This window comes from Myodes glareolus, chromosome 14, assembly GCF_982192425.1.
Source record: "Myodes glareolus chromosome 14, mMyoGla1.1, whole genome shotgun sequence".
NCBI classification, from domain to species: Eukaryota; Metazoa; Chordata; class Mammalia; order Rodentia; family Cricetidae; genus Myodes; species Myodes glareolus.
In genome coordinates, this window is record NC_142039.1 from 25,476,804 (window position 1) to 25,501,057 (window position 24,254).

Here is a 24,254-nt window from a genome sequence, read left to right on the forward strand (position 1 = left end):
AACAATTTCTGTCAGTTCTTGGATTCAGCTTTAGAGCAGAGTATTATGGTTTCAAATCATGTATCTAAAACTCAGATTCCTCAAGCTGGGAAACAAGAGGTAGAAAAGACATCTGAATAAAAAGGCATTCCACTTCCCCAGCACCAACAAAAATACCAAATAAAATAAAGAGGATGTGAAACGCTGAGATTTCTTCTTAAGTCAGTAAACATATTTCTTCCTCTTAAGTATGATCATCAATTTTAGTATCTGGATGTGCTTTAGAACTTCTTCAAAGATGTGATTATTTCTCTCTATGGAAATGAAACTTTCACAAGTAAGGAAACCACTGGGATGCATGTACTAATATGTGTGTGAGGAGCTTTGTGCCATATCATTTTGTGAAATGTTGCCCTGGAGAACTGAGATTGCTCAGGAAAATCCTCCAGAGAGCTACTGGCACAGAATTTTAACCCAATCACCACACATTAGTGACATTAGTGAAATACTTTAGATATTCAAATTTCAAATTTAGTTAAGATAGTCATGTTAAGTTAGTTAGTTTAGTTAAGATAGTATGTGGAGTAAGGGGAACACTCATTCATTGTTGATGGGAGTGCAAACTTGTGCAACCACATTGGAAATCAGTATGGTGGTTTCTCAGGAAATTGGAAGTCAATCTACCTCAGGACCCAGCAATTCCACTCTTGGGAATATACCCAAGAGATGCTCAATCATACTACTAAAGCATTTATTCAATTATGTTCAAAGCAGGACTATTTATAATAACCAGAACCTGGAAACAACCTAGGTGCCCCTCAATAGAAGAATGGATAAAGAAGGTGAGGCACATATACACTTTAGAGTTTTACTCAGCAGTAAAAAACAATGACATCTTGAATTTTGCATGCAAATGGATGGAAAAAGAAAACACTTTACTGAGTGAGATAACCCAGCCCCAAAAAGATGAATATGGTATGTACTCACACATAAGTGGATTCTAGCCATAAATAAAGGACATTGAGCCTATAATTCGTGATCCTAGAGAAGCTAAATAAGAAGGTGATCCCAAAGAAAAACATATAGTTATCCTCCTGGATATTGGAAGTAGACAAGATTGCCAGGCAAAAGTTGGGAGCACGGAGGTGGGGGTAGGATGGCGGAAGCGGAGATGGGGAGAGAGAAGGGAGAAAGGGAGGATTGGGGAGAGCTTGGGAGAATGGGATGGTTGAGATGGAGGAAGGGTGGATATGGGAACAGGGAAGTGAATATCTTAATTAAGGGAACCATTTTAGGATTGGCAAGAGACTTGACTCTAGAGGGGTTTCCAGGTGTCCAAGGAGATGTCCCCAGCTTGTTTCTTGGGCAGCAGAGGAGAGGGTGCCTGAACTGGCCTTATCCCATAGTCACACTGATGAATACCTTGCATATAACCATAGAACCTTCATCTGGTGATAGATGGAGATAGAGACAGAGACCCACATTGGAGCACTTGACTGAGCTCCCAAGGCTCAAATGAGGAGCAGAAGGAGGGAGAACATGAGCAAGGAAGTCAGGACCGCAAGGGGTGTGTCCACCCACGGAGATGGTGGGACTGATCTAATGGGAGCTCACCAAGGCCAGCTGGACTGGGACTGAATGAGCATGTGATCAAACTGGACTCTCTGAATGTGGCTGACTGAGAAGCCAAGGACAATGACACTGGATTTTGATTCTACAACATGGACTGACTTTGTAAGAGCCTGGTCTGTTTGGAAGCTCAGCAGGATGGAGGTGGGAGGTACTTGGACTTCCGACAAAGCATGGCACCCTGACTGCTCTTAGGACTGGAGAAGGAGGGAGAGGAGAGAGGGAAGTGGGAAGAAAATAGGAGGAGGGGAGGAGATGGAAATTTTTAATAAATAAAAAAATTCCAAGAAGAATGGTTTCTCTCCAATCTTAATGCTAGTGACTACAGAATGGTGGAATCAGTTGCATGGGTTTTGTTTGAATAGGTTTTTAAAAGACTACACACCGTGATACATAATAACACACAGCCATATGGTCTTCTGTGTGACTGTGTGCTACCAGGACTTAGGAAGAGCCCGGAGCCTATGCCAGAGGGATTATTGTCATGACTGAGCTCAGTCACTTTAATGCTTAAAAGAAATTGCATCAATCTTTGCTTTGTTCACTGAAGCAAAATGATGAAAGGAAAGGGGTAAAAAACACATCTTCCTGTAGTCAATGAGCTTCCATTTCCAGAACCAGTGTGGGTTTAGATGAACATTTGATTAAGCAGTAATCATGTAGGATCTCTTAATTTGAATTTGTTTCACTCCTTAGTTAGCACTTCTTCAGTGTGCTACTTTCTTGATTTACTTCTGTGGCATTTTATTTAAATTATTTTAAACACTTTATACATTGCATTTTACCAAAATATTAGGTAAATTAAGCTTTTTCTTAGCTTTGTAATTTCATATTGATGATTCATTCTGAGACATTCATTATTTCCTACAGAAGAGCAGCCATGTAAGCTATTCCAACTGCTCCTGTAATGTTGACATCAAGCTCCTCCTGCTGAGACATGGGTCAATTGTCTATCCCTAAAATAAGGATGGGCTTTTCCTAGGAGGCTTGACTCTCCACAGCATCATCTGCAGAGCACTGTGCCATGTTCGACAGCACTACTGATGCCTTGCTGTGAGGAATTCCCAGACTAGTTCACATGGAAAGACTGAATGGAGAAGCCCCAAGCTTGGATGAAGACATAGAAATGTTCACTGAGATCTCAGCTGCTCCATCTCCTCACTGGTCCAGCACTAGCAACATTGTGACCGCAATATACACATATTCAAGTTTACATGTGTGTGGGTATCTGTACCTATGCTCATAGAAAATATGTTCAGGTCTGAGCCCTGTCCAGGTGGATATGACCAGTTTTTGCATGTGAGGAAACATTAACTGGCAAAATCTTCAGATCAGGAACCAATAAACAGATTTCTCTAGGGATAACACAGAAAGCAAATATATCTGCTCTAAGCTATTTTGCAATCAAATCCTGCACTTATTTGCTATATTAGATGGCCTGGTCTTTCATAACAGAGACTTTCTAAAATTGGGAACGTATTTCACATATTCTTAATGCTTCTTAAAATGCATAACTAAAATAACTGCCACTTTCACATTTATATCTAATAAAATCAGTTCCAAGTCTTGATATTAGGTGAGAGGGTAGTTACTATCACTTTATGCAAATACATAAATGAATATTTATATATTTAAAATAATCACAGAATCCTAAATTGTAACTTAAGCAGGAAGACTTGTAAGAAAAAAGTAATGGACAGCTAAAACTTTAATGCACAACAATGAAATTTTAACATTTTTTTTTAGGATTTTATTGGCTCCAGACTTACCTATATTCACTTCTGATTTCCTCTTGCTGATGTCTCCAGATCTTTTAGAGTTACCGGTAATTATGGTTTATGTGCAGACTTATGTGCTCAATCCCTTATTTCATGACATATCTCTCATTTAAGTTATCCATGAGGTGCATTTTGTGTTATTAGTGCCATGGCATCTTCCAAAGAGCAATTCAGAAGTGGGTCTCCATTCATACTTTATACTGATGTGACTCTTGTTGTAGATGAGCAAGAACTTCCTTCTTCATGTAGGGTAAGTTTTCAGAAATGTAGATGAACATGGGTTTCTATTCTTAGACTATAATCTCAGAGGCTCCTTTCCACATAAGGAATAGGCTTTTATCTAAAATGACTTATTGAAAAGATTAAAGAGTTTTCTTATAGTCTATTTTTAAAAATCTTTGTCTCAAATGACCTTAACCATATAACTGATGGCAAAATTTAATAGATTTTCAAATAACTCATTGACGGATTTGTCCAATTAGAAAAAAAAAACTTTCATTTAGTTTATCGTTGCTAGCAGTATGTGTGAACATTTATATGTGATGTGTGTGTTTTGGGAGGTGTTGTGTGTACACGTGTTACCTGTGTGTGAGTGCAGGTGGTAAATGCCATGGTGCACATGTGACTGTCTGGTGTGGGGATAGGTGCACGAACATGTTATATGTGTGTGTGTGTGAGTGCAGGTGGTGTATGCCATGGTGCACAAGTGACTGTTTGGGATTGTGTGTGTGTGTGTGTGTGTGTGTGTGTGTGCAGGTGGTGTATTCCATGGTGCATGTGGTGCACATGAGGTTGTTTGAGGGGTTCCTGAGGTTGAAACCAAATTATTCAGATTGTGCAGACAGCGCCTTTACCCACTGAGCAGTCTCATTTGTGGACCTCATACATTTTAAAAACTTAAAAAGCCTGCAAACCCGAGACCTCTCCATTAGCAAGTGAGGTGGATTTTGTATACATTTCCAATGGAAGTTTCCATATGAATGCAAATGTTTCATTTTTTAGTTATAGCTGTTAAATTTATACAAATCAAGTGCAGGGACAACTTTCACTGAAACTAGAAAGGAAAGAGAGGGTCCTGGATAGGACACGTGAAGGAAATAAAGAAAACAATTGGAAAAACTGTCATGAAATTAATACTGAAAATGAGAGTCAAGTACAATGAATAAATGAGAGTCAAGTACAATAAAGTGATCAGAGGCACCAGAGACTAAACATGACACTATGTTACAGCAAGCTTGGTCCTGTCTCTTCTGAAAGAGTGTATTGGATGCCATATGATCACACTCCGTACAAATTTATCTCTCAATAATTTTTGTTCCTATTTCACAGAAAAGGAAAATTCTTTTCTTGAACTAAAAATGACAGAAAATGTAATCTGGGAAATACACAGCCTGTTACTATTTTTTAACCAAAACCTTATATAAGTTATATTCACATCATATGCAAATGATATATATTAAGGTATCTGCATATCATTATTAGTAAGATGGTGGGTTTTAATCACAATAAATCACTATCTGTAGAATTTTACAGTTATGAGCAATTTTACAAATATATGTTTACATGGACATATTATCTAAAGTAATTCAGTTTACTTTGTGTAACATGACTGGGCCTGTTTGTTGGGGCTTCTGTCCCGCCCAGCATCCCACAGCCGGCACACCCCAAGGAAAACCACACACAGGAATCCATAAGATTATAAACTGATTGGTCCATTAGGTCAGGCTACTTATTAACTCTTATAACTTATGTTACCCCATTATCCTTATCTGCGTTAGCCATATGGCTTGGTACCTTTCCAGCTGTCAGCTCACATGTAGCTTCTTCGGTGATCTGGGAAGGAATGGAGGAATGGCTTCCTCCTTCCTGGAATACTCCTGTTCTCATCACCCCACCTCTACTTCCTGTCTGGTTGACCTGCCTATATTTCCTGCTTGGCCAATCAGCGTTTTATTAAAATACATGATTGACAGAATACAGATAATTCTCCTGCACCAACTTTGTTCACTTAAAACTGGCTTCCAGGATTCCTTTTATTCCGTGCGTATGTCCGTGTACTTGCTTGTCTATATCCAGCAGAAGCTGTTGCATCTTCTAGAACTGGAGTTACATGTGGTTGTGAATCAATTGATTAGGGTTCTAGGTATCAAACCTGGGTCCTCTACAAAAGTGAAAAGGGTTCTTAACCACTGAGCACTTTTTCATCACATCCAGAAAAAAATGAATCTCATAAATGAACAGCTGTGAAGTCCTAATAGTAGTATTCACTGACCTGCTTACACTAAATGGTGAACCCTGTCCCTTATTCCACTGACTGAAGGAGCAGCATTGAGAGAAGGTGCTAGATTTATGGGGGCAGTAACCAGGGGAAAATCCCCTTTTGCTTGGAGTCAACCCATCACTGAAAATGTAAGAGCACAGCTTAGAGGTGTCATAGGTGCCTCCATTTTGAGATCTGTCTCATGGATTTGCAGAAACTTTCTGAGAGAGCTGCCCAAGAGGAATGTATCTAAGCTATTTTCTCTGATCCTGAACAGATGATTAGGAAAACACAAAGATTTAGATCCCAAGTCTCAAAATACCTTTCTGTTTGACAAATGCCACCTTATTTCATTGAGGCTATATGCACATGTTGGGTAGTTATCCATTTATATTTACATTGTATCCTTTATATTTATATATATGTATGTATATATACCCTATATATTACATTTTATATCCATTATATCCTTTAATTTTGTGGAGCCAAACTCTGAAAGAACAATATAGATTAGATGTATTGACAGGTACTCCTTGATCTTTCTAAAGAGTAATAACATTTTACTTTTGTCAAATATATGCTAATGTAGTTTTAATGTTATAAAAATTATTATTTGCTCAATATTGGCTTGGTAGCACCAGTGGTGGAGAATGGGAATAGGAGGTGTTTAATTACAGTGTGAACACTAAAGAGCATCTCAGGAGCCGACCACCTACAGCCAAGCCCCTGTAACCATAAAGCTAAACCATAAAGCTAAATTATGTCACCCGTAGCTTCAAAGCAGCCTCTATTAAACCATGGTAGCAGATTCATTTGCACATTTTTAAGATGCTTCTTGGCATCCACATGATACAACAGGTGTGGCTGTTGCGCACATGATAATTAAATCTTATCAAATACTTTAAAGATTGGAGGAATCGGTTCACTTTATAATTATAATGCCATTTCTTAAAAATTATATTTTTATCTAATCACAGAAGAATAAGATAGGAAATTGGAATAACCTAATAATTTCACAACTTTAACAAGATCGACTTACATATCAGAATAGGTTATATCTAAGTCTATGATAATACTGTAAAAACATAATAATCAACAAAATACAGACATCAGTGAAGTTCTCAGTCCCTTGTTAATTTCTCTCAAAACTATCATTTCTGCTAAATGTAGAGCATTGTTTTTGTGAGTCTGTCTTCTAGATCCTTCACTAGTGCATAACATCTTTGATTTGTTTTATGATTAACTTAATTGTATACATTGATGTGCCTAATTTTTACCACTCATTTATTTAGTATATGAAGCATGATTAATAAAAACTCAAAGAGAGAAATTGGGATTCAGCCTGAGGGTCTGAAAAGCAAAATAGCCATCATTGGCTCTGACCTCTACCTCAGTCTGAAAATGGCAATCCTGCTTCCAGTAATCTCAGAAAGAGACTGAGCAATCTCTTCCCATTTTATAATCCTCTCTAGGGCTAGGATTAAAAGCATGCACCATTGGGATTAAAGGCAAGTACCAGCCAGTATCTATGGCAAACTAGTGTGATCACTGGGATTAAAGGTGTGTGCCACCACTGCCTGGTATGTAAATCTGACCACTGGAGATGTTTTACTCTCAGATCTTCAGGCAAACTTTATTTATTAAAATACAAATGAAATGCTACTATAAGTATATATGTATTGCTATTGTGAAAACCAGAAGAAAGAATAAATTAGAACATTTATTTTTAGCTTTACACTATCTGGGTCTCAGGGATGGAACTCAGGTCACCAGTCTTCACTGAAAGCACTTTACCTACTGAGCAGTCTTGCAAATTCTGACACTCTTTCTTTCCCCTTTCCTCTTTATTAACAAAAATCAGTGCATTGTTACCAAATAATGTACACTTCATGAAGATGTATTGCTGTGATTGGTGTAGTAAAGAACTGAATGGTCAATAGTTAGGAAGGAGATGCAGATGGGGCTTCTGGGGACAGAGAGGACACTGGGAAGAAGAAAGGTGGAGACGCCAAGAGACACAGAGCAGGCAGGATGTGCTGGAAGAGAGGGAACAGCCATGAGCCACATGGCCGAATGTAGATTCATATAAATGGGTTAATTTAAGTTATAAGAACTAAATAACTAGGTAGATATAAGCCTAAGTTCTATGCTGAGGTTTCTTTTTCTTTCTTTCTTTCTTTCTTTCTTTCTTTTTTTTCTTTCTTTTTTTTTTTTGGTTTTTCGAGGCAGAATTTTTCTGTAGTTTTGAAGCCTGTCATAGAGATAGTTCTTGTAGACCAGGCTGACCTCAAACTCACAGAGATCCACCTGCCTCTGCCTCCAAAGTGTTGGGATTATGGGATTAAAGGCATGGGCCACCATCACACAGCTAGGCTGATCTTTCATAATTAGTAAGTCTCCATGTCATTATTTGGGAACTGGGGGAACAGAAAAAGACTTGTTACAATGTGTTCTTTCATTTCATCAGTAAGTTTGTTACTATATTTATTACAGAGGCTTTGCCTCACGTGAATTTCTTTGGATCTTGTTTTTTATTAATTAATTAATTTATTTATTAAAAGTTTCCACCTCTTTCCCGCCTTCCTTTTCCCTCCCCCTTCCAACCTCCCCCTCCCTCTTTAGTCTTAAGAGCAGTAGGGTTCCCTGCCCCGTGGGAAGTCCAAGGTCCTCCCCCCTCCATACAGGTCTATAAAGGTAAGCATCCAAACAAACCAAGCCTCCACAAAGTCAGTCCATGCAGTAGAATAAAAACCCAGTGCCATTGTCCTTAGCTTCTCAGTCAGCCTTCATTGCCAGCCACGTTCAGAGTGTCCATTTTGATCACATGCTCCATCACTCCCAGTCCAGCTGGCCTTGGTGAGCTCCCATTAGATAAGTCCCACTGTCTCAGTGAGTGGACGCACCCCTCGTGATCCTGACTTCCTTGCTCACGTTCTCCCTCCTTCTGCTCCTCATCTTTGGATCTTTTTTATTTCCTACTCTAATATGACCCAATTGTTTTTAATCATATGCTACACACTTGGGTACTAAGTACTTAAGCCTTGTCTGTGAAGTCTTCTCATTTACTCTTTATTTCTAGATGTTTTGATTGATGGACTTTTTTTTTTTCTCTCAGAGTTAGTCTGTGGACGTTTTAAAGGTCAGCTATTGATATGAAGGCAAATTCCCTTTGTATTGACTTGGGTTTTATGCTATTTTCTTGATTTAACTTCCTTCAGTGGATACAATACGTTTTCTTCTTTTCCCCATTCTGTTCTCCTGGTATTTTGTATTTTGGTTTATTTATTTATTTATTTATTTATTTATTAGCTGTGACATTTTTACAACAGACGTGTCCATTTGCAATCACATATGAAATTTAGTGTCTCTTACTATCCCAAGTGATTCACACTGAGATTGTATAATAATTTATCTTCAGAACTCTGATGCAAAGACCCGCTGTCTTCCACCTGTCTTTCCCTGCTGCTGAGAAACCTAGAATATTTATTCATCTGATTTTCCTTTGTAGCTACTACAAAATTTACTTTCTATCTCTTCAGAAGTTTTGAAAACTTATCCTTTGTCCATGGTGTGCTAACAACTAATATGACCTATCTCTGGATTATTTGTTTTCAACCATTAAATAAGATGTTTTACTCTAAAGCCCATTTTCCCTCTTTAATTCTAGAAAATTCTACTTTATATTGTGACCTTTGCTTTTATTTCCTCTTTTCTTGACTCTTTTAAGCTACTTTTTTATTATCCCACTTATTTACATAGTGCCTTGTCACAATCTGACTTTTGAAATTTTGCCCAAAATAGAAGCAATTTTCTTAATGTTTTCTTTGATTCATTTAATGTGATTTTCTGAAATGCTTTTTTATTGAGATTTTAAAACTTAAAACAAAGACTTTCTCTGGACTGGAATAAAAGGAAGTTGATTTTGTCTGTTTTCACTAGCTAATATAAAACCTGGAGAAGACAGAAACTAGAATCTCCTTTTAGATCTGCCAGAGAACTGTCTTCACACGGCAAACCAGGACTAAGAAAGTAGAGTGAGAGGGCATGCTGAATCACAACTTCCTGAAGCAAATGTCTATGAACAGAAGGTTATGACAAGCAGAAACGGGGTGGGGGAATCTGATCTGCAGGTAGAAGACCTGCTTCATCCTAGATGGGAACATGGATGCTCAGTGTGCACAAGGACAAGAGATTCAATATTTCAAAGGACCAGTGTTCTTGAGACCTGGCATTTGTGTGTAGTTTACTTGAAGAAGGCCTCCAAGGTTTTCACAGCAAAGGCCATAGAAAAATCACCTACCCTGCCCTGCTTTAGTATAAGGAAGAGAACGGTAGCCGTTTTCAAGTAAGTTAGAGAAGCTATTACTTTTTCATATGCTGCCCTTACAAGAAACAATTTTAGCTAAGCCCAATACATTGACACATTAGCAGACAGAAACGTATATAACCGAAGAGAAAAATCTACTTCTGCTACTTCTAAACTTCTTTTCTAAAAGTAGAAATGTTCTTAGACCAGTTTTCAAAGTCATAGTTCAGGTAGAGCACACAAACTCTTAAATACTGATACCTAATCATTGGATTCTAAAACGGAATTCCTTCCTACCAAACATGACCATAACAACAATCAGGCTCTGGGGTGCTTCCAAAGGAAGCAGAAACATGCAACTAAACAAAACAGACATCAGATGGACAGTATGCCAGAGGACCAGGAAGCCTGAGACCAAACAGATACCAAAATATGCCTATTGTCAGATATGACAAATTTAAATTACAGGAAATTTCTAGGGAAGTCAGAAACCTTGTGTGTAAAGTGAAAAATCCAAGATTTCATTGAGTGTCTCTTCAGATAGCATAAGGAAGATGGAGATGTCTTTCAACAGTGGAGGCAACCTAGAATTCTGAATTCAGTGAAATCCTTCTTTGAAAGACAAGAAGAAACAAAATTTTTCACAGAAAAAAAAAGTATCAGTAAGATTGTTACTGAAAGTAGAGCTACGTTTCAAGAGGTATTTAGGTTCTTTTTTTAAAAGAAAGTTATATAGAGTGAAATTTACGTTTTCATAATAAAAGCTTTACTTGGAAGACACCTATGAAGATAGAATAGAGTCTTTTGTTTATCATTATTAAACAAAATTATTATTGATTGATTAGAGTGAGATTAACTGTCAACATCACTTTTCAATAGATACTATGACTACTAAGATTGTTTCTCTTTCAACAAAATGATCTCTTTTATAAATGTAATCAAATTTTTAGACAGAATGTTTTTCATAAGAGCCCCTCACTTTCCTTTGAAAAATAATGGGCTCATAGTGGCATTTTCTCTTTGTTTAATAACTTTATTTACTTATTTATTTTACATCATAGCCATAGTTTCCAATCTCTCCTCTCCTTCTCCCACCCCTTTCCGTTCCTACCTCTAATCCACCCCCACTCCATTTCTGTTCAGGAAAAGGCAGGTCTCCCATAAGTATTAACAAAACATGGCATATCAAGTTGAAGTAAGATTAAGTAGTTCTCCCATGTATTAGGCATGCATGGGACTGACCCAGGTATTCTACAGGGTGGAGTTTTCTGATACAAGAAGTGTGAATCATCTTTTATTGTAGATTATTATTTAAAGGTGTGCTACATTCTTTTGTACCGTGGAATATTTGTTTAATGATGCAAAGATGTGCTGCATTTTTTAATGTCACATTTGTTTCTCTGTGAAACTGTGTTACTTTGCCTGTCTAAAACACCTGATTGGTCAATAAAGAACAGAGCAGCCAAGAGCTAGGCAGAAGGGGGATGGGCAGGGCTGGCAGGCAGAGAGAATAAATAAAAGGAGAGAGAGAGGATCAAGAAAAGGAGAAGAGGAGAACACCAGAACCAGCCACACAACCAGCAATAAAATAAGAAGTAAAGAAAAACATATATAATAGAGAAAGAAATAACCCAGAGTCAAAAGTGTAGATAAGATAACTTATATTAAGAAAAGCTGGCTAGAAACAAGCTAGCCTAAGGCTGATCATTCATAGGTAAGAAAAACTCTCCATGGATTTATTTGGGAACTGGGTAACAGGCTCCCAAACACCAAAAAGTAAAGTAATAGTAATAATGATAATAATAAAAACCAACTACAATATCTTAATTTTTCCTTCACTAATGTAGCTAAAATTTTATCATATCAATTATTATTTTTGGAGTCATATTGAGCCTTTTGGTTTTCTGAGTTAGTATCTTATTATCCATCCCATTACCTTTGCTCTTATTTTCTTTTTCTTTTGCTCACTCTAGTTTCTTTTCATGTTTTACTGAGGAAACATTAAATTATTGATCTTATCGCTCTCTTCTTTTCTAACACATTATTCATACTAAAAATTTTCATCTGAGCACTGCTCTCACTACAACCCACAAACTTGATAAGTGTCCTTACACTTCAGTTTACTCCTGAGATTTCTTTAACCAGTAAATGAAGAAGGATAAAAGTCACGGAATACAGGTGTACTAATAGCTGTCTCATTGCTGTGACAAAATATTTGCCAAAGCGACTTAAGACAGGTAAGTTTATTTTTATTCCCAGGGAATGGGAGCAAGAAAGTGAGACAGATGTCACATTGCACCCACGGTCAGAAAACAGAGTAAAGTGAAGCCTGCTGTGTTTGCCTTCCCAATAATTCCAATGCTCCAGTTCACACAATGGCATCGTGCACATTTGGGTTGAGATCTTCCTATCTCAACCAAATCTACAAGATATCTCACAAACATGCCCTGACTTGTCTTCCAGGAGATTCTGGATCTTGTCAAGTTGATGATCAATCCTAATCATTATAGCATGTTATGTAGAAGCATGATTTCAAACAGCACTGATTTTCCAATACATCTCTAAAAGTGGCTCAATAGCAATAACACCAATTACAAAAATTATGAAGCACATCACAATAAGTTAAAACTTTAAACACATATAATACTACTTTTAAACTTGCAAAGATTCTAAGCATTGGGTTGAAATTTTGAAGCAATTTTAATTACAGTTTTCTCTCTGTACATAGAAGCACTGCCTTCATTCTCTCTTTGGATGCTAATAGGAGAACTAAGCCTCTTCTGCTTCTTCATCTTTATATGGTGGAGAATCTTCAAGTGTCGCCATACCTGCTAGAGGAACTTTGATTTTCCTGCTCACATGTATGAATGAAGGACCCACATCTATTACAGATTACTCAGAATTCATTCTAACTCTATGGTTGTCTTTCTTCCCCTGATCTCGACTGAGAAAATGATCTGGCTTTAAGTCCTTTATTCAGAAACCTCTGGCAATTGGAAATGTCAGCCTGTGATACACAATTAAGAAGCGAGCAAGGAATACACTATGCTGTCTCCACACGTGAAAGGAGAAGGAAGGTTTGACTCCTGGTAACGACACTAGATAGTGGCTGTATTGACACTTCTAGTGTTCAGTTACCACCACATTTAAACTTGTGAAAAGAGCTCGCACAGAAAAGCAATGTTCTATATTGTGCATGTGTGCACCAATGTGTGTTTTTCTTTGTATATGTGTATAGATTTTCATAATAACTGACATTTTAAACTATCTGATACTGATCTCTATCTTATTTTCCACTATCCCTTTCTCAGATTTGTGTAATTTGTGATTAGGCTTATTTTAGGAAACTTCAGAAGGTTGTATTTCTTGCTACTTCGCATACCATTTCCTAAAAGCAGACCCAACTGTGGATAGCACTATTTTATTTATGTCACTCCAAATATTGTCCACAGTTCAAATACATATCATATTTCTGATTTGCTGTTGGTTCTATTTTCCCTTTTCAGTCATATTATATGAATAATTCTTTTGTAATTCTTTCCAGTGAGTTTTTAGAAGCAACGGCAATAACTGCGTGTCTTCTGTCATCTTGAACTTGAGACGCCCAGCCTTTCTGCAGCACTCTGCAACAAACATATTAAACATTTCCATTTTCTTTCAGTGATAGCATAATATTCTATTTAGTCAGAACTCCATCATGTGTTTTCTAATTGTGCATATTTATCATCTTCTCATGTTTTACACTTAATAAAATATTAGACACTGAATTTTCCTTTGTTCAAGCAGCATTTGGTTTCTTTTATTTACTTTGGCCCAATTCCCAGAAATAGGATTGCTGCATCAAAGGAGATATTTGTTTTTATGATTCACATGGCTTTCCAAGGGAGTGATGCCAACTCACAGTGACACTACGGGTAGATGAAATAATAGCTCTAGTGCACTTTCCCATGTCTGGGCCTTCGAACTATTTTAAATATTTGCTTCTCTGTGACTATTGAACTTTTTCTTAATTAGTTTGTTAAGATTCTAATTATGACTTTTGCCTGACTAATTAGTAAAACAAGTGGTATAAAAGTAATCCCTTTGATTTCTTTTTTTAATTAAAGCATAGACCTTATTTTGATTCTTTCAATTTTAATGTATTAATTTTGAGGTAGTGAATTAAGAAAATCTAATTACCACATTTTCATTCATAATTTCATCTTTCTAGACTTTTCTGCTAAATCCATGCACCATTTTCATTACTAATAAATTTCTTTTTAACTGAGAAACCATCTTACCCCTTGCCTCTGCAATTATAAAACACTAAATTGGACAGAATACTTCATTGTTTTTAAAATGTAAGAAATTCTTCTTCTTGTGCTTACCAAGCATTGTTTATGACCAAAATGTAATTGCTTGGAGATAAGATTTCTTCTGAGATTATGTGCCATGTTCACAACTCTCGGTTTCTAGGTCTCCACACATATGGAAATTTGTAGGTCAATTCTCACACAAAATAAGATTATATTTGCAGAAAATATGTCTACTAGTCTTGCATATTTTAAGTTACTTCTAGATTATATATGTCTAACAATTATATAAATGCCATATAAATATTTTCTGTATTACTCTGCTTACAAAATAAGGACAAAAACAAAGTTTACTCATTTGGTGCATAAAATGTACTCTGAACAATGTAAGTACAATAATTTTTCAAATGCTTTCAGTTCACTAAAGGTGGACTTCATAGTGGAAATCTTATTGCATACAATTTTCAAGACAACCCTGTAAAATAGATTTTATTGCCTATTAGTATTGCACTTTTAACCTTACAACAAGAACCACGAAGCTAGAAAATCTGTTTGAGTTTACTTTTTTAGAATAGAAAATGATGTTTTCTGTTCAATCAAACCAGAGGAAACAGTTAGTTGGGGAAAAGACTTGTTGGTTAAGGGTGTTCAGTGCTCTTGCAGATGACCTAAATTCATTTCCCAGCACCCAAATTGTGAAGTGCACAACTGCCTACAACTCTAGTTCCAAGGGATCCTATGCCCTCTTTTAGCCTCTACATCTACCGTCAAATATATGAACAGACCCACACATAGACACCCAAACATACATGTCGTTAAAAACAGAACACTTTATAAAAAGCATTTAAAAGTGGAGGTAAATAGAGAAAATGAAATCCGCAAACCATTTTCTGTATGTAACTAAGCATATTTATAAATGTCATCAAACAGGTTAACATATTTTGAATACCTCATTTAGAAATAATGATTATATCACATTTTAGAAAATAATGTTAACAAGTATTTTGAGCCTTAAAATTATAATGTGATAGGAAAGATGCTTTTGGAGATCTATATCTGTCCAACATAGTTACAGATATGAAAAATTGTTTAAAATAAGTATAATTGTATTTAAGAGCTATAATTGTGGAACTAAAATTATGAAGGCTTGGGTAATAAACATATAAAAATTCTGTGTTGGGATTCTACCTCCTAAATATAACCTCAGCAGCAGAGACACTGAGAGAAACAATTAATAAATGGGGCCTCCTGAAACTGAAAAGCTTCTGTAAAGCAAAGGATATTTTCAACAAGACAAAATGTCAGCCTACAGAACTGAAAAAGATCTTCACCAACCCCACATCAGCCAGAAATCTGATCTCTAAAATAAACAATGAACTCAAGAAATTTGTCATCAAAAGTACAAGTAATCCAATAAAAAAAATGGAGTACAGACCTAAGCAGAGAAATCTCAACAGAGGAATCTAAAATGGCTGAAAGACACTTAAGGAAATGTTCAACATCAGAGAAATGCAAATCAAAACAACTCTAAGATTCCATCTTACACCTGTAAGAATGACAAAGATCAAAAACACTGATGACAATTTATGCTGGAGAGGTTGTAGGGAAAATAGAACACTTCTGCATTGCTGGTGGGAATGCAAGCTGGTACAACCCCTTTGGATGTCAGTGTGGCGATTTCTCAGAAAATTAAAAAACAACCTTTCTCAAGATACAGTAATCCTACATTTGGGTACATATCCAATGGATGCTCAATTGTGCCACAAGGACATGTGCTCAACTATGTCCATTGCAGCTTTGTTTGTCATTGCCAGAACCTGGAAACAATGTAAATGCCCCTTGACCGAAGAATGGATAAGGAAAATGTGGTACATTTACACAGTGGAGTACTACACAGCAGAAAAAATAATCACGACATCTTGAAATTTGCAGGAAAATGAATGGAACTAGAAATCATCATTTTGAGTGAGGTAACCCAGACACAGAAAGACAATTATGACATGTACTCACTCATAGGTGGTTTTTAAACATAAAGCAAAGAAAATTAGCCTACAAACCACAATTCCAGAGAACAATAAGGACACTAAGAGAGACTTACATAGTTCTAACCTACATGGGAAGTAGAAAGTAGAAAAAAAAAAACCAAGATCTTCTGAGTAAACTGGGAGCATGAGGACCTTGGGAGAGGGTTGAAGGGCAGAGGGGAGAGGCAGGGAGGGGAGCATAGAAAAATGTAGAGCTCAATAAAAGTCAGTTTAAGAAAACCTTGGGTTCAAGGCCCAGTACTGAAGGCAATAAATAAGTAATTAAAAAAAAAGAAAGTCTGTGTTGACTTTAATTTTAATCACAATTGTCTCATAAGAAATTTGGAAGGGGTTAATCTGTATGCATAATATAAGCAAATAAATTTATTAATAAATGAACTGCATATCATGAAATGACATCATGTCTTAACTCCAGCGAAACGACAGCTAAAATAAAGATAAGGTTTTTATTTTATAATATTGAAAATATGTTCATAAATGAGTAGGATGCTAAGATCAATCATAGTAAGCAAATTAAAATCTAGAAAGGGTTTGAGTAGATATTTTTACATCTTTGTCTTTGTTTTCCATGATTTTGTGCTTCTTTTTCTTAAAGTTAATAATAAATCAATTATCAGAAAAGTTCTACATAATTTAAACTTAGAAGAATGTGCATGACGATTATTCAGCATTCATCCTGTACAAGACACAGATTTTTTCTGTTACCATCTTCAGTGCTTTCTCTATAAAAACAGATGTCATATCAATACCAAGCAGATCAATAAAGTACAAGGGAAATGGTATGTGCTTAGTGGAGTGACTGAAATCCTGTCTTTGTAATGACATGTGTGGTCTTGTGAAAGAACATGGCCCCCAAACAGAGTTGGGAGGTATAACCTTATTCGAGGAAGTGTATATAATTGTGGCAGGCTTCAAAGTCTCTTTGCTCAAGTTTCTCTCAGTGTGACTTTCAGTCAACTTCCGATTGCCTGCAAGATAAAGGACTCTCAGCTATTCCTCCAGTGCCATGTCTGCCTACATCCTCCCCACCATGAGGGTAATGTCCTGAACCTTTGAAATGGTAGGCAAGCACCCAAATTAAATGTTTGTTGTTTTTTTTATATATATAAGAGTTGCCGTGGTCCTGTTGTCTCTTCACAGCATAAAAAACCCATACTAAGACAACAGGGGAACAGAATGTCTAAGAGATTATGAAGCTAGTAATGAAAGAATATAAATACACCACATTCAGACATACTCTGTCTAACCTACAGCTGGTAGCAATGAAGACACATTATATGTTAGACACCAGCTGAATCAAAGAAATTCTCATAAAATCTTTGAGTTTAAAGAGTGCCCAAGAATTCGTGTACTGGAAACTTAGTCTTTAACAGCAGAGTTAGAGAGCGGGATGTGCTAGGAGATATTTGAGTCCCAGGAACCTTTCTTTCATCAAACTCTATTGTTTGAGGTCCACAAAAATTTAGTTAAATGCATTTTCTTCCTAGAAGTACATGTTACATATGATTTCCAAGAAAATCTTCTAAAAATTGTCTAATTTTTGTTTGTATGTGTATATGTATATGCATATTATCCTATGTGAGTGAGCATGTGTGAGGGTGCACATGCTTGTGGCCAAAATTTGATATCAGGAGTTTTCCTCAGTCACACTCCACTTTATTTGCTGAAGCCAGGTATCCTTCTGAATTCAGACTTCTTAATAAAGTTAGTCTAACTAACCAGTTTGTCTAAGGAATCCTTTGTCTCAACCTCCTGAGGTAGGTTACCATGTCAGCCCAGTATTTTATGTAAGTGCTGAGTCTCCAAACTCTGGCCCTCATATTTATACAAATGTGATATTCCATTGAACCATCTCCAAACTCCTGTTATCTGATTTAAATGAGGAATATAAGATCCACGGAGTTTAAATAGTTTGTCCTAGGGTGTATATTTATCAGCAAGTATTTCTGTATTGTCAGAATCAGCATTAAGAAATAACAGTTCACTAATGAGCTTAATAGGGACTACCCTTAGTCAGTCAAGTTAGAGACTGATAACAATTAAATAAATGATAAAAATGAATAATGTTCTTATATAAATAGATGTTACTCATATTTTCAATTAATAAGAGTGTTATTCCATCAGAAGTGACTGCTACATACATAGCATAATTTTTATAAATAAATACTGTGTGATATTTTGTTTGTGTTCTAACAAATAAAGTTGGCCTGGAGATCCCAGGGGGCAGAGCTAGTCACTAATTAATCATTGAAGCTGGACGGTAGTGGCACATGGCTTTAATCTCAAAATTTGCACTTGGGAGGTGGAGATGGAAAGTGATAAGGTAGAGTGGAAACAGCATCTTGGCTCCCTTTTTGAATACAGAAAGGAGACAATAGGAAGTAATTGGTGGCTGCTCCCACTTCTCTGATTACCAGATTTTACCCCAATATCTGGCTGCTGGGTTTTTATTGATTAAGATTATTTAGACCAACACTTCAAATATCAATGAAGGTTTGTCGGATTTAATAGTTCTAATGAACGTAGACGGACAAGCTGGTTTATTCTCTTTCAGTAATAAAGATGATGCATTTAAGAATTACATAAGCACCTGTAATTTTTCTTCTTTCATGATCTTCCTCTGTTCCAAGGCAGAGCCAACATAACAAACACTAAATAGAAAAAAGACATCATACTCAATTGCCAGGATTCCTGTTTGTCTCGTCACAGCTGTTCATACAGAGTGGTTTCCCAACCCAAGGATACACTAAATGTTGACAACACAAATGTGTCACTCGGGCCCCATTTTGTATAGAGCTGAGTGAAATTGTCGTCATATAGAACTTTCTAATTGAGACACACTCATAAAATAATCAACATGGGCAATATGCCTGTCACTTCATCTAATCATGTTCTTGATCACAGATTGTGAGATCTTAGCAATTTGTGACCACCAATTGCAGAGGAGAAGTATTTTGAGATATCAGTCAACAATGCCTTTGAAAGGTCATGAAAGTACTTATCTTACTGTTGCTTATTTTCTTGCCAATGATCTTGAATCACCCAAAATCTGAAAAGTATTTACATTTAAAATAAAAACTTAAAATTTTCAAAAATATATTGTTCTTCCAGTAAGTAACCAAAAGTAAAAGATGAATATTTTGTCAAATTAAGAGTTCTAGACACAATGCGTAACTTCTGTGTTACTAGATTCTCTGCCATCCCCACCAAGTTGCTGGCATTAAACATCTTCCTTCAAGGATTTCATCATTTCTCTTCTACCTGGCTCTTTGTTGTGGTTAACATTTAATTCAGTGAAGTCTAGGTGGTGTTCTTCATGGTGATAGTGTCTGAATAGTCAAACTGTATTTTTAAAACTCTTTAATGTTCAATTTGAGATCTGAAGTGTTACTGCTGTAGCTTTCTCAGGAAGAAGAGAACACAGTAAGAGTATAAAATGTATTGTTTATTCCACAATGTTTTATTGACTGAATCATGTGCAATTACACTGTACAGTGGTTCTTCCCAAGATAGATAGGCAGAAATATCTATATTAACATATTGTACTCATTTGGGGACACTGAAGAAATTAGAAAACTTGATAGAGAAAACCCACTTTTACATATTTACTAGTATTTTGTTTATGATTTTGCTGTTTCTGGATTCTCTGATGAAACAAAAAGAAAATCTATTTTTCAATATGTATATATATATATAAATTTAGATTTGTCTATGTTTCATCTTTGTATATTATATAGATAGGTAGATATAAATAGATGATAGATAGATAGATGATAGATAGATAATAGACAGCTAGATGAGAGATAGATTGATAGAGTGTTAAATCCCCATTCCAACTAATATATATATGTATAAATATATATACATTTATCAATAGATGTAGACATGAAGAAATAAAGAATGCGAAGTGAATTTTCTCTGAGAAAATGTCTATTCACTCCAATTTAATGCCAAAAAGGGGCCATAGGAATAACTTCACCCACTTTTACCATGACTTGCCAATGGTTTTATTAGGGTGATTTACAGAAGCACTGATGAGGAGTTACTTACCAGAGTGTGAGTAACCAATCATATCAGCCAAAAGTTTCACCCCAATATTTATGATGACTTCCCTATAAGTTGCACATTTCAGATGCCTTTCTACTTTCTAAATCTGCCTAAGGCTACATGCAGCTGGAACAGGATTCCATGCCTCTAGGAGATGAGTGAGCAAGAGGTAGCAAATGTCTGTTTTTGAGGTGAAGTTCTAATGACTCTCCCTAACCCTTTCCTCTATGAGGGGCCATCAAAGTGCTCTTGATCTTGAGGATCACTTGCAGATGATAAAGACTATGCTAATTAAGGTGCCGAGTCAGGTTAGCTCCGAGGACAGAATTCACCAAATGGTATTGTTCCCTATGAAATTGATAGACGAGTGTAACCCTTATAAGGGTGGCATTTGGGCTTATTCACTATCAACTTATCTTCCTATTTCTATTCTTAATTTTCATTTGCCATTTGGGGGGTAGATATTCTGAAGAATATTAACTTGCATCTTATTCCCTAAACTAAGAAGTAAGTAATTGTATAGTACAGGAAACGTCAGTTAATTGATTCCAAAGGGAATTGAGAGGTTAGAATTGTAATTTCCTCTGAGGGAAGTCCTCCTGTTTGGAATCTTTAGTAGTCGTGTCTATATTATTAAAACCCTACTTATATTTGATGGACAAGTAATAATGTGGTCATCTATCTACAAGACAGCAGAACTGAATACATTTCTAACTATAATGATTTTTAAAGCCCTTCAGACAAATTTCATTAAGGCAAGGAAGAAAAATTTGGCAAATGGAGTCTTGGATTGTGTTGATGAATAAATCTTGACTTTCTACAAGTGCTAATAAGGATCTTGAAAGCAAAATAAACAAACATTTTCTGGGTGTTAAAAGCAGAATACTTTGAGAATGAGTATAATCCAACACTCCTATAGCTGGCCAGGAATATTATAAAGTGTCTTGTATGGCAGCATCAGTTCAGAAAGCTCTACAAGAGCTTCAACGTCAAAATAGAAAGAAAAGAAAAGTGGGGCTAGGAACCTAGCTAAGGAGGTAAAGTGCTTGCCTTGCAAGTGTGTGTACCTGAGTTTCTGACCATCCAGAAGAATACTTTCTGATGAAGGATTTTTTAATAGATAATCTGATACAAAAAGAAACTTTATATAAAACATATAACAGTTACAAGAAAACCATTCCTTTATTCACTCATTCATCATGCATGTCATAAAATGTCCTCAGTGTTTGAGACTTTGGGAAGTGAGACAGAATAAAGATAATAGAAAAATCTCTTTATTCATTGTTTAATGAAATCCACAGAATAGAATTTAATAATAAGTTCAATAATTGATTTACTGAAGTGGCCAGAACATTCATGAACTTATGAGAATGCTTTTTCACTCTGTAGGATACATTTTATTAATCATGCTTTAAATACTGTATCATGACTATTTACCATGGTGCCATCCCAAGTGTTACTGTCTGAACATTACAAGAATCTGCTTATCTAATGGAAGTACTAGAGAGTATACAGAAGTAAAAGAAAAATCAAGGAACAATATAAATAAGTTAAATAATGATAAGTTGATTCTAATTTGAAGTGACCAGCAATAGAGGAAAGAATTTGGATACTGGGCCAACCCAAGTAAAATGTTAGCCTAAGCCCACCAGAGGCATGACAGCTGGTAAGAAATCTGAATTATAACCCATGGTATATGTAAAAGTCATATGAGAGCTAATATTTCAATCAACAGATGCCTTTAAATGCCAATTGCTTCTTAAAATAAGTCAAATGCAAGAACCTGGTGTTATCGGAGCAGAAAGAGCTGTTAGCCAGCTAATGTTTTCTTTGAAGAATGATGTGATAGGTATCACTCAATAAATTAAGGAAATGATTCAGAGGTAAATCTCGGAAATTCTCAGAGGATAAGGGAATAATTTAAGATCTAACCTAGGGCAATGTGTCCTAGCAATACTGATTCTTCTTGCTTTGTGACTCTGTGTCAGGCATGTGAAGAAATAAAATCCATAAAAATGAAATATGCCCAATATCAAAGAAGAGAACTAAGTAAAAGCCAGGAAGAGACTCAAAAAAAGCTGGGACAACCTATCCTATATTATCACAGGAAGTTAGGCACAAGTGCAGGAAATAAAGAAATCTAAGACAGAAAGTTCAGGGTGTATTGTAGTAACTAGGAGGTGATATGTGGGATTAGTAATTTATTCAACAGATAATATACTGGAGGCAAAACTAGTCTCAATAAAAACATAAATAAAGCTCAGTAGTTTTATTTTTTTTCTTTTTGTCTTGGAGAATTTTTGTTTTCATTGTTTGAGTGCTGGTTTTTTTTGTTTTTTTCTTAGCTACTAAAGACGTAGGAATTGAACAGAAAGTCAGCAGAGAACTAATCTCAAAGAAACAGAGAGGAATAAAATGAAGAATGGTAAAGAATATTTCTAGACATGTGAAAGTACCAGTGTGTGATACTCAGCTAGGTTAGCATCCTGCTATTCAAAGATGGACCGATGAATATCATATCATCACAAGATGTCACTAAGATGCACCTATAATTTACAAATCTGACCCAGGTAGTAGTGCTTGCTTGTAATCTCAGCACTTATAAAGCTGAGGCAGGGAGATCTCAAGTTCTAGGCTACCTAGTGATACACAAAAAATAATCAGAATTAGATTACAAAACATCAAAAGACCCTGTCTCTAAAAAAGAAATATTGCTAGATAATACCTGTTAACATTTACAGCTTTGACTATTTCATTACTATCGGTACTTTGAAACAATCTGTTTAAATTAGTTCAACCATAAGTCACATGCTATTTATTTAAAATCCATTCTTGAAATTCCCTTAAAAGTAATTACAGGAAATTATCTGCCTTTGTATCTTGCTGGCTGACACATCTTATACATCATCCAATGTGTCACTTCTGATAAAGCCCCTGTAATCACATTACATGACAGGAAATTCCTGTCATAAATTGACATGATAACCTAATTTGGAAAATTCAGACAAATACAATTTATTTTAAACTTTAGTTCAAATACACTGACGAAATTCTTCAGTACGTAGATAGATTGATGTGACTTTGAAGAACACAACATTTTCTTTTTTATAACTTGAAAATTATGCTAGTTCCAGATTTCAGTTATAAGCTCATAAAAATTTTTTATGTGAAATATTTATAACAAACATTAAATAGAGAGAATTATAAAATTAGTGAGCTCAAATTTTACTTGAGTCACTAATTAGAATCTCTTTTAAGTACAGGATGTGAAGAAGATTCTCTCTCCTGGCCCAGGAGCTGATTAAGCCAAAGGAACGTATACTGAGAAAACCAGTGGCATATGAGGGGGAAAAAAAGACAGGCTCAAAATTGCATCTGTATGGATGCAATTACTGAACTGTGAAATTCACAAGTGTATGAATGCCATGAAGCCAGAAACTATAAGCTCTTGCATGCAAGGGAAAATGCTTTGTTAAATATGACATCCCAAAGGAAGAAAGGGTAGGGTCTCATTTATTGCGAGAGACTGACACCTTCAGAATACATGGGAAATCTGGGTTATTCAGTTATTCAGAGTTGCAACAGCATGGTCAATGCATGTCTGACTATTCTCCTAAGATTGGCATAGCACTCCAATTTAGCTACTATCTGGGACCATGGGATACTAGGATGTGTGTGTGCTTAAATTCTTAGCTTTCACTGGGTTCAAATGATGAGTAGAGGTACAAACTGAGCTCCAATATGCATTACTTTGGCTATGTACAGATCAGAATTCAGTTTGACCAACATAATTTAACTTGTTTTTTTCTTAATTAAATTACATAAGGATAAAAGTTAATGAGTTCTTCCTTAAAAAACGTTAAGAAACTGTAGAGATGCATTGATCCGTTAGTGATGATGTCTCATAGTGTAGGAATC